Below are 12,574 nucleotides of genomic sequence, written 5' to 3'. Positions count from 1 at the left end.
TCTCAAGATTAAAATGTTACAGATTTTATATTGCTATCATAAAGATAACTTTTTATGGTCAGAACATGTTGGATTCTCTTACAATAGCAAACATACTGGCCCTTTTAGAGCAGCTTAATTTGGGCAGATGGAATTCAGTAACCCCTAGCCTAGGCTGGATTCAACTAATCTCTTTACTGCCTGATTGAATTCTTCATTCTTTTCATATTCTTTTTGTCCAGCTCCATCCACAAAAGCCCCTATCTGTCCAAAAACGATCAGCCTTTCTTTGACCCAAAATTTAACCAAATCCTAGTCATTCCTTCAAGTTGTGTCTGAAAATCCCTTTGAAATGCCCATATACTAACTTGGATGGAAACCGCATCATGGCTTTAATTCTCATAACACCATCAACACCACACACACACTGGTTTCACTTACTCAACAAGAGGTGCAATGAGGTAACAGACTATTATGAAATGAATTTCAATGTCTTTTAAAAACTTGTTTTTGTTGATATTTGTTTAAAACACCCTGTGGAAAGAACACAGGCCTTTTTGTAAGCAATTTTTGAAAGGCTTGTCTCCTAGGTAGCTACAAACTCAAGACATTGCTAGGAGAGATTCTGTTATATGAAGACAGGGAGAGCTGGAAGGGATCTGATGACCATTTGGTCCTTCCCCATGCTGTACAAAGAAGAAAACTGAGTTCCAAAGAGCAGGGGAGGAGGGTAAAATGCCTTCACTTCTTCTGTGTTCCAATTAGTGTGCAAGTTGAACTTCAATTGAGATGCACAAAGTGGCACTCAATCCTTTCCCACTCATGCTCATTGCAGACATTGCCATGCTCCTCGAGCTCACTCAGCCCCTGGCCCTGAATTCCTAGAAGACCACTTAGCCTTCAACTCCACTGAGTCAGTGGCAGGTGTCTTACATTCACTCACCACCCTCAAACTTCTAACCCAGCCTCACATGAACCTAAATACTTCACGGACAGAAGCTAAATTTCAGTGGACCCAAGGGTGAAGAGGAGATGAATGAGTAGAGACTCTCTTTCCAGAAACCTGGAGAAGAAGCAAGGTTGCACAGCATCTGAGGGAGGGATGCAGGGTCAAGGACAGGAGGGAGGACGGAAAGAGTTGAGCCTATTCAGCTTTTAGAGGGAGACAGAGGGAAAGGATTGAGCCTGTCCACAGGGACATGGAGGAAGGTGAATACATAGGGCAGAGAGGGAATGATTGGCAGGGAAGGAAGAACCTTGAGAAGGGAGAGCAGGCATGGAGGGCACAGGTTGAAGTATTGATTTTGAAGGAAGGAGAGATGCTTCATTCTCCAAAATAGGAGGAAGAAAAGGTGGATATGGGCATAAATACTGCTAAGGATGTGAATGAGAAAACAGTTCAGATGACCATGAGGATGGGGGATAAGCCAGGAGGGAATGTAGACCGTGTGGATAAGGAAGAGTCTAGGATCTGGACACCTTCATGAGCTAACTGATGGGGTAGTGGGGGTAAGGGAATGAGTGAGCCGGGAGGACATAGGAGTTTGAGATTTGGGGATGAGGGAATCCTGAGTGATGACGCAGCAAGGTAGGGCTATTAAAATCCTGCATGGCAAAGTACAGGCTACATGAAAACATTGAGGCCGAAACTAAAGATCGGGAGAGTTAGTGCGTCAGGAGGACTGCCTTCCTGGACACTGGAGTTACCCAGCTGGCAGCTGGCAGAACATGGGGGAGAGAAAAGGCCTGCTGTCAAAATCTTTTTTTTTTTTTTTTTTCTGAGACAGAATTTCACTCTTGTCGTCCAGGCTGGAATGCAATGGTGAGATCTCGGCTCACTGCAACCTCTGCCTCCCAGGTCCAAGAGATTCTCATACCTCAGCCTCCCGAGTAGCTGGGACTACAGGTGCACACCAGCACGCCCGGCTAATTTTTGTATTTTCAGTAGAGACTGGGTTTCATCATGTTGGCCAGGCTGGTCTCAAACTCCTAACCTCCAGTGATCCACCCACCTCGGCCTCTCAAAGTGCTGGGATTACAGACATGAGGCACGACGCCCAGCCCCAAATCTCATGTGAATGTTGGAGACTGAGGGGCAGATTGACACATGATAGGGATGACATAGGACAAAGTGTGAACCACAAAGCCAATAGAAATTTTACATAAGAGAGAAGGAATAGTGACCTGGCAATAGCTTTGGAGAGCAAGAGAGATATTAGTTCCTAACTCCCAGCCCAGAGAGGCAGAGGGCAGGTGAGTATGAGCCCTCGCCACTTGAGAAGGATAAAAGGGAAGCAGGAACCTTAGGGAAACTAAGGTTTAGCTGATAGCAGAAGACAGGAAACATTTAGGAGAAATGTTAAAGATCTATGAATAGAGTTCCAGAGGGCACAGTTGAATGATGTGGAAGGAAAGGAGGAGGTGGGGAGGCAAAAAGCATCCCTGTGTAATAGGATAAAGATTAAAGAGGTTTTTATCCAAGGCAATGGCTGAGATTGAGAGAGACAGGAGGCAGAGAGACCTCTGGCCTTAGCTGAGTAGCTGTGTGACCTCAGGCAAGTTACTTGCCCTCTCTGTGCTGTTTCATCATTGTGAAATAAGGATAATACTAAGACTTCATATGATTGTTGTCGCTGTGAAGATTAAATATGTTAATATATGTAATGCACTTAGAAAAATGATCAACACATAGTTAGTTGTGAAGAAGCATTAGTTTTGGAAGGAAAAAGATTCACACCACACTTTCCTTCAAGTGACAGACATTCAATTATATCAAGTCCTGAAGAACACATCCTCATTTCCCACCACTTAACACAGCAAAAGCCCAGCACGAAAAAAAAAAAAAAAAAAAAAAAAACTCAAAAAACAAACCCTATCAGAGTCATTGATAGATTCAATTTCTTGGTAATTAACTATTATCTGTTCCTGTAAAGAAAGAAAAAAGTGCTTAAAAAGTTGGTTGAAGACAGAAAGAATCTAGAACTATAAATGTTAAAGATGAATAGTCAATATCATCAGATAAATGGAAATCAAATCAAAACCACAAGGATATATCACCTCATGGCCATTAGGATGGCTACTATCAAAAAAAGCAGAAAATAACAACTGTTGGTAAGAACGTGGAGAAATTGTAACCGTTGTTTGCTCTTAGCGGGAAGGTAAAGTGGTACAGCAACTGTGAAAACAGTATGGCAGTTCCTCAAAAATGTGATCCCGCAATCCCACTTCCGGGTATTTACGCAAAAGAATCGAGAGCAGGGTCTTGAGCATATATTTGAATACTCATGGTAATAGCACTACTCACAAAAGCCAAAACCCAAATGTCCATCAGTGGATGAATGGATCAACAAAATGTGGTATATCCGTACAATGGAATATCATTCAGCCTTAAAAAGGAAGGAGATCCTGACACTTGATACAATATGAATAAACATTGAGGATTTTATGCGAAGTGAAATAAGTCAGTTGCAAGCAGAAAGATACTGTATGGTGTCCCTTATGTGAGGTCATAGGAGGGGCATAGAAACAGGAAGTATAATGGTGGTTACCAGAGGTTTCCAGAAAGAGAAGAAGGCGAGTTGTTTCATAGCTATATAGTTTCAGATTTGCAAAATGAAAACGTTCTGGAAATCTGTTTCATGATGATGTGAATATACTTAGTACTACTGAAACGTACACTTAAAAATGGTTAAGATGGTCAATTTTATGTGTTTTTATAATAAAGAAAAATGAAAACAAAAAGATCATCTAGTGTCTACCTCTTCCCCTTTACAGGTGACTGAAGTAAAGCCCAGAGAGCGTAAGCGCCTTAGCCAAGGTCACACAGTTCACAGAGGCAGAATCAGGACCAGAACCTGGGACTCTGACCCGTGCGGTAAGGATCCTTCCATTACATCATGCTCTCTATGTGAGGTACTGAGGTAATGGAAAAGATGACACTGTTGATTTATCAGTAGTGACAGTGACATTCCAATGAACCTGAAAGGGATAAAGATTCTACCCTGCTTATAAATGTTCATGTGCCCGTGCTCTTTCTCCAGATCTCATCAGGATTATTCAAACCAGCAGTCTCTGACAGGCCACACTGGAAACCTCAAGATATTCACAGCTGCTTTAGTCTGGAGACAGGCCAGAAAGCAGATGAGAGCAGTTTTTCCGTTCCTGGGCTGTTGCCCCTGTAATTTAGAAGTCCCGACACTGGAAAACAAGAAGAAGAACTCAGGGGCTCACTTAAAAACAAGCTCAGTGTGGGGTCTCCAGTGTCGTGCAGGGAAGCTGCTGGGCAAAACTTGCCGATTTGAAACCCGTTCACTGACTCCTTCTTCGGACTCAGGGAATGAAGTCTTTTTTTCCCACTTAGGAGTTTTTCTTCGGCTCCTTATTTCAAATTCCATAAAAGAGACAACAGGAAAAGCTGGCCCCAGTCCAAGAAGCAGAGATGAAAACCAGATCTCTATTTTTGTAAGTGTGATGTCTATAGGTTGCCTTCTATTTTATATCAGAAAGTTCTATTGTTTCCATGGAAACAATGAGTGTGGCTGAGGATCCCTACAGGACCTCAGCACTTTTGGGGCTTGGGTCATCAGCGCTATTGGCTTGGTGATTCCGGAAACCTCCATAAGTTTCAAAATTTTAAAGCTAAAGCCAACCTTCTCACGCCCCTACTGTGCTCCTCCCATCTCCTTGACACACAGATACCTCATGCATATGGCACTGCTCTGAGCTCTGAAGGTGTTAGGAAAATCCTCCCTGCAGAAATATGACCCGAGATAAAGAACTAAATAAAACATTTTTTGGCAAGAACATTTCTGAAGATCTTTCCACTCCAGAAATATTTTTTTGTTTTCAGCAACCCTACCAAGGCTGAACCAGGATGTCTATAAAAAGCCTTCTGTGTTCCCCTAAGCACTCTTAATGAATCCTCAGGAAGGATGGAATAAGAGGAGGGGTCAGAGACCTGGAGCCCGTGCCAGAGTCTGAGCATGCCAGCTTGACTTGGTGCGCTGGTGGCAGTGCTCAGAGCCCCTGCCTCCTGTCCTCCCATTGGCATGGTCTCTGCCTACACTCCTTAAGGGAATTGGCTGTGCTCCTGGCTTGTCTCGCCTGTGTGTCTGCTAGTTATCGAACAAAGGGTGGGATTACTTCCATGCCCAGTTTCCCAGATGCTCGCAAGCACAGAGCCAAGAATCAGCTGAAACAGAAGGGACGACTGAGCGGAAAAGCCCTCTTGATGAGACTCCGCTACACTTGAGCTGTTGTTCCTGCCACGAGACACACCTGTCATATAAAAGCCAACAAGCCATACAGGAAACATGGTGTGCGTCCTGTTTACAGCCGATTCTAGAAAACAAAAACTTTGCTGAGATAGCACCAAACATGAAAATAGGGAGACCAGCCAAGGGCCCTGGACCATGCACAGCCCCTCTCCCTGTTGCATAGACAGGAGGAGGAGTCAGAAGCTAAGAAGGTTTTGCTGCTTCCAGAAGCTGTTTCCTCACCTCCTCCTCTCCTTCACTAGATATATTTTCCCCAATCTTCAAGGACTAGCTTCAGAGCCTGAAACTCCAGGAGCTGGTCCCCTGATAAAACTTTTCACCCCAAAGTAAATGCAGGCAAGATGCTTGCTCCAGGTGGAATGATGGGCCCCTCTTGGTTCATGGCTACCTTCTGCAAGCTAAAAGGACCTACAGGGTAGGGGTGCATACTATCCCTGGAAATCGAAACACAAGAGAGTCTCTTACAGCCACTTTGATCACCGAAATGCCCAGAGGTCATTGGACCGTCTAAGGCTCCTCCAGCAGCAATTCCTTCAGGAGCGAATTCCAGAAGAACTTCGAAAACAATCTCTCATCACCTTGTCCAAGGAAACCAGGACTCAACATACCAGAAAGTTGTGAAAATGGGGTCTCCAGTGGATGACTAGATCCAAGGTTTAGGGAGAATTAGAAGGGAGATAGGAGAATTGGAGAAAGGTAAGGACAAAGAGGAAGATTATTCCAGAGCAGGAGAGAAAAAACCAAAAATATTAAATGAGAAAAGTATTAATTGGAGCTCTTTTGAGGGATCCAGAGAGGAAAGCATTCCCCTGGCACAAGGTGCATGTTTTAAGGGCAAGAGAAAAAACGTATGAAGAACACTGACTAAAAGCACTGAGTATTTTTGCTGGCTACAGAAAGAGGAACTGTATCCATAATTATGCCTTTTTTTTTTTTTTTTTTTGAAACAGAGTTCACTCTGTTGCCCAGGCTGGAGTGCAGTGGCGTCATCTCAGCTCACTGCAACTTCCAGCTCCCAGGTTCAAGCAATTCTCCTGCCTCAGCCTCCCGAAGTAGCAGGGAATTCAGGTGTGCGCCACCATGCCCAACTAATTTGTTTTTTAAATGTCTTTAGTAGAGACGAGGTTTCCCATGTTGGCCAGGCTGGTCTTGAACTCCTGACCTCAGGTGATCCACCCGCCTTGGCCTCCCAAAGTGCTGGGATTACAAGTGTGAGCCATTACACCCAGCCTATGTCATCTTCTTCACAAAGCTGAGGCTAAGGAAACCAACTTGGTCCTTGGATCAAGTCATTTATTTCTATAAAGCAGCTCCAGGCTGCTACAGGTAAGGAGAAGAAACATAATAGCACAGAACAGTACTGTCTTGGGAGTCTTCTCTTCTATGAATTTCCATGAACAAAATTTGGGAGTCAGGGATATGGGAACAGAAGGGAGCTGCAACTCATTCAGTATCGCTCTGCTTTGAGCCCTGGGCTGAGTGCTTTATATTCAGGAACTTTGTACTCCAGATCCATACAAGCAGCTGCCCACCCAACATCCCCACTTGGGTGTCTAAAGGCATCTCAAACTCATCCAAATTGAGCTTCTGCCATTTCCCCCAGATCCTGTTCCAGCCACAGTCCTTCATTCAGTGGATCTCAGCTCCATCTTTCCAGTGGCTCAGGCCAAAAGTGTTGGAGTCATGCTTTGCTCTGTATTGCTCTCATACTCCATGCCTGCTTTAGCAAGAAAATCTGTTGGTTCTGCCTTCAAAATGTAATCTGGAACAGCTCTGCTTTTCCCTACCCCTACTGGCTCCACCCTTGTCCAGACCATCCTTGTGTCTCACTTGGATGTTTGCAATGTTCTTGCTTCTACCCTTGCTCTTTTGCAATCTATTAAGTGGCCAGGAGGATCTTTTTTAACATGTCATATCATGTCATTCCACTGCTCAAACTCTGCCAACAGCTTCCTATTCTACTCAGAGTGAAAGCTCAAGTCCACCCATCTGGACCACATCCCCTCCCTGATTCCATCTAGTGACACCCCTTGCCCACTCTGCTTCAGCCTCACCAGCCTCTAGGCAGCAAAGCTTTTGTACTTACTGTTTCTTCTGCCTACAGTCCTTGTCCCTAGATCTCACCCCCTCAAGTTTTTTCTCAAACGTTACCTTGGGAAGGCTTTCCCAACTAATCTGAATAAAATGCCCTTCTTTCCTGTTTAATTTGTTTTCCAGAGCCCATATACAGTATCTCTTATTTATTTTCTTTATTTATCGTGTGCCTCTCTTCCCTAGAATGTAAGTTCCTGAAGTTAGGATTTTACTCACTGTTTTATCCCCATTGCCTAGAATGGTCATTGACACACAGTGAATGCATGATGAGTGATCTGTGCCTAGCTTTGCCCTCTGTAAAAAGTCTGCTGGGCGCAGTGGCTCACACTTGTAATCCCAGGGATGTGGGAGGCTGAGGTGTGAGAATTACTTGAGCCTAGGAGTTTGAGGCTGCAGTGAGCTGTGATCACATTACTGCACTCCAGCCTGGACAACAGAACGAGACTGTCTCAATAAATAAACAAATAAACAAAATAAAAAAGCTATGAGTTGATGAATCTATCTCAAAACTATTCTTCATGTAGAGTCCTCATTCCAAGTGAACTATGCACCCAACATCATGAGCTGCCTAAACTGTCGACCAGAGCATCAGCTCGTGCAGCCCCAGGGAGATCCCTGATGTTCAGGCACCGTTGGGGGAGGAAGACAAGGTACAAAGAAACCAACAGAAGTCAATGTCAGGGATTTCAGAGGGGATAGGAAATTTTGATTTGGTTCATGCAGCTTGGATTCCTTCAGAAAGCCTTGAACTGTCACCATTAGAAAGATACACACACACACACACACACACACACACCCTGCCTGGAAAAACTGATGTTACCAAATTCCAGATAATCAAAACATCTTATCCTAACAGGGAGAGAGACATCATGGAGAAAATGGCATTTAGCAAGGAGAAAAGGAAATATAGCTCCTGAGTTTGAATAGCAGATGAATCTAAAAATAGGCCGGGCATGGTTGCTCATGCCTGTAATCCCAGCACCTTGGGAGGCTGAGGTGGGCAGATCCCTTGAGGTCAGGAGTTCAAGACCAGCCTGGCCAACATGGTGAAACCCCATCTCTACTAAAAATACAAAAATTATCTGGGCATGGTTGCAAGCACCTGTAGTTCCAGCTACTTGGGAGGCTAAGGCTGGAAAATCACTTGAACCCAGGAGGCAGAGGTTGCCGTGAGCTGAGATCATACCACTGCACTCCAGCCTAGGTGACAAAGCAAGACTCCATCTCAAAAGAAAAAAAAATGAAAATAAAATTAAAAACACAAAAATATCTTGCCCTATTCAAAGATATCTTGCTTGCCATATATTTTACAATAAAAATATATGAGTTGAGGGACCAAGGTGAGGGTATCTTTAATACCATCTTCTATTAATATCTTGGCTTTCTTTCTGAGAACACGTGGTACATTCCAGGAAGACAGCTCTGTTTTATTCCTCATTTTCTGAAATGATTGTTCCTGACTTTAGCGGTATGGCATGGGTTTTTCCAAGCCCAAGCACTCATGATATCTGAGCCTAGTAATCTTTAAAACCAAAGATGCGTTTTGTCTTGGGAGCTGGGGAAAAGGAAGACAATGATCATTTACGAGCCCCTATTATGTGTCAGACACTTAATACTTCACTCCTCAAATTTGAAGTTCATATCATTATCCCTATTTCACAGATGAGGAGACTGAGGCTTAAGAGCATTAAGCGATTTGCACACGATTGCCCAGATAGCCAAGGCTTGACCTCAGGACTAATGAACTCCAAAAACGCTGCTCTTTCAACTATGCAGTGTTGCCTTTTTCCTACAGTGACTAACAGAAGAGTGAGAGTTGTGCCTGGACGTTAATAATGAATTAGCTGTGTTTGTAAACCCCTGATCAAGAAAATATGTAATACACAATATCTATACCTTTACACCTTTTCCTTCATTCAAGGAAATTGTACTTCAAAAGAATGGAAATAACACAAAATAGTTTGATGATAAACCAAAATAATCTGTTCAAGTCAAAAGAAGTCAAACTTGTTTCAGCCTTCGAAGGGCGTTTTCTAGCAGCATCTGAACAAATCTTACTCCATCTGTAAGGTGGACAGAGTTATCTAATTTTTCATGTATGATTTTTTACACCTTTAAACATCTCTAACAATTGAAAGTCATGACGTGTATGATTCCTGAGCAATCCATTGAGATGCTACAAATAGCTGTTAATAGAAAATCCAGGCTGGGCATGGTGACGCACACCTGTAATCCCAGCACTTTGGGAGGCCAAGATAAGAAGATCTCTTGAGCCCAGGAGTTCGAGATCAGTCTGGGCAATAGAGCAAAACCTCATCTCTACAAAAAATGCAACAATTAGCCAGGTGTGATGGTGCATTCCTGTAATCCCAGCTACTCTGGATGCTGAGATGCGAGAGTCATTTGAGCCCCAGGAAGTTGAGACTGCAGTGAGGCATGTTTGCACCATTGTACTTCAGCCTGGGCAACAGAGCAAGACCCTGTCTCAAAAAAAGAAAAGAAAAGAAAAGAAAATCCAAATGAGATGACTTAAAAAGTAAGAACCTTTATTATTTCATATAGCAAGAGATGTAGAGACAGAGTGGTTTTAGGCTGGCAATTTCTACCGCTCTACCGCTCTACCGCTCTACCGCTCTACCGCTCTACCGCCCTCTGTGCACCGGCTAGTCTTTTCAAGGCAGGCTCTTGTAATGGTCTCAAATGGCTGCCCCAGTTCTAGCCAACATTCAGACAACAATCGTGAGAGGTGGAAAAGGAATATTCCTGTCTTGGGTCTCTTTACAAGTGAGAGAAAACTTCCATCATTCTGGGTCCAGCATGAAAATGCAGGGACGACCTAGGAAGCTATACATCTCCTAGTGATACAGAAGCACAAGCAAAGTTCAACTGCACAAGCACATTGTAAGCCTCCTCTTTCATCCCATCTGTTAATATTTCATTGCTCAAGGCACATCTGTGGCAGAACCCAAAGTCAAGGAGCAGAGAACTATACTGCTCCCGTGTTGGCGCTACGATGAGGGTTCTGATACATGCTGCTACAGGGAGTGAAGAATTGGGATCAAGGATTTAAAACTACCAGCCAGGCGCGGTGGTTCATGCCTGTAATCCCTGCACTTTGGGAGGCTAAGGCGGGCAGATCACCTGAGGTCAGGGGTTCGAGATCAGCCTGGCCAACATGGTGAAACCCCATCTCTACTAATAACAAAAAAATAGCCATGCATGGTGATGCATGCCTGTAATCCCACCTACTCAGGTGGCTGAGGCAGGAGAATCGCTGGAACCTGGGAGGCGGAGGCTGCAGTGAGCCGAGATTGCACCACTGCACTCTAGCATGAGTGACAGAGTGAGACTCCATATCAAAAAAAAAAAAAAAAAAAAAAATGTAACCTGTGGTTACATTAGGCAGAACCTTATGAAACTGCCATATTTTGAGTACAAAATAGTCGAATGCTGACCATCCCGTATGATTCAGTGTAATACCATCATTAGAACTTCAGCAAGACCTTTTGTCCACTGGCTATCAGAACTCTCTGGAAAGCAGAGGAAACAGTTGGTGGTCCAGAAAAAGCAGATTTCTAAGCACATAGGATGTGAAAAGCAGGTAATTATCTGACTCTGAAATAGCAGTTTCATTCCGTTTAAGCAGAGTCAAGCTACATTTGAATCAAGCACTTATTAGAGTTTAAAGATTATGTGAAAATCAACCTTCAAGGTTGAGTCCCAGTGATATTTTTCCCTGGGAAGTCAGATGTATCATGGTCCCATAGGAAGACTATTACTTTTAAGTAGAGATTTAATTACATTTTAGGCTTGTTTTAATTATCCCCGCTCAATAAACTTCCTTTCCAATAGAATCCACGAGCAGCATATCCTAACAAAAGTTCCCTAGTTTGTCGTCCCCTCATCCCTTTTCCCCTCCACCACGCATATATACCCGTGAACTTGATTTCCCTAACTCCATCTTTGTTCATGCTCATCTCTTTGGAATACCTGTCAGTGACTTGCTGACCTCCAGTCATCCTTTCCACACTCCTGTCCCCATGCAAACTACCTCCTCTGCCTTCCCATAATACTCTGTACATATCTGTAATACAGAATTTAACACATTGCAACAAAAATATGTAAGTATACACCCATTTCTCCCTCTAGATTATGAACTCCTTGAGTTTGGGGACTGTGTTTTATTTATCTTTGTTTTTGTTTTTGTTTGAAACACTCTCGCTCTGTTGCCCAGGCTGGAGTGCAATGGCACGGTCTCAGCTCACTGCAACCTCTGCCTCCTGGGTTCAAGCGATTCTCCTGTCTCAGCCTCCCCAGTAGCTGGGACTACAGGCATGTGCCACCACACCCGGCTAATTTTTGTAATTTTTTTTTTTTTTTTTTTTTTTGAGTAGAGATGGGGTTTCACTATGTTGGCCAGGCTGGTCTCGAAATCCTGATCTTGCAATCCACCCACCTCAGCCTTCCAAAGTGCTGGGATTACAGGCGTGAGCCACTGCACCCGGCCTATCTTTGTATTCTTAATATCCAGCATGGTGCTTAGCAAATAGGTGCTAAGAAATATTTGATAAAGGAAGGGGAGTATATTAGTCAGAGTAGGCTAAATGCAAGCCCAGCAGTAAACAAGCTCAGTTTATTTTATTTTTATTTTTATTTATTTATTTATTTTGAGATGGAGTTTCGCTCTTATTGCCCAGGCTGGAGTGCAATGACGCGATCTCCACTCACCGCAACCTCTGCCTCCCGGGTTCAAGCGATTCTCCTACCTCAGCCTCCCGAGTAGCTGGGATTACAGGCATGTGCCACCACGTCCAGCTAATTTTGTATTTTTAGTAGAGATGAGTTTTCTCCATGTTGGTATGGCTGGTCTCGATCTCCCAACCTCAGGTGATTTGCCTGCCTTGGCCTCCCAAAGTGCTGGGATTACAGGCATGTGCCACCACACCTGGCTAATTTTGTATTTTTAGTAGAGACAGGGTTTTGCCATATTGGCCAGGCTGGTCTCGAACTCCTGACCTCAAATGATCCACCTTCGTCAGCTTCCTAAAATGCTGGGATTACAGGTGTGAGCTACCGCGCCTGGCACTCTCAGTTTATTTTTGGCTTGTGCAAAGTCTAAAGCAGATGTGCCTGCTTGGACAGCTCTCCACCAAGTGGTAACACAGGGATCCAGCCTTCTTCCATCTTGACACTGCCATCTTCAACATGTGGCCCCTAAAAACAGT

The 12,574-nt window shown here is 43.9% G+C and overlaps 1 long non-coding RNA gene across 1 annotated transcript in view; it reads right to left on the bottom strand.

Moving 5' to 3' along the window:
• Positions 1–12,364: 12,364 nt before the first annotated feature.
• Positions 12,365–12,574, bottom strand: part of LOC139356681 (uncharacterized) — a 68,930-nt gene continuing 68,720 nt past the window's right edge. The window contains exon 3 of the long non-coding RNA XR_011608975.1: positions 12,365–12,563. This is a non-coding gene — a long non-coding RNA (uncharacterized lncRNA). The remainder of the gene's footprint in view (positions 12,564–12,574) is intronic.

The sequence above is a fragment of the Macaca nemestrina genome, chromosome 10 (genome assembly GCF_043159975.1).
Source record: "Macaca nemestrina isolate mMacNem1 chromosome 10, mMacNem.hap1, whole genome shotgun sequence".
NCBI classification, from domain to species: Eukaryota; Metazoa; Chordata; class Mammalia; order Primates; family Cercopithecidae; genus Macaca; species Macaca nemestrina.
Note: the sequence above shows the minus strand (reverse complement) of the source record. Positions and strands in the feature narration are given on the sequence as shown.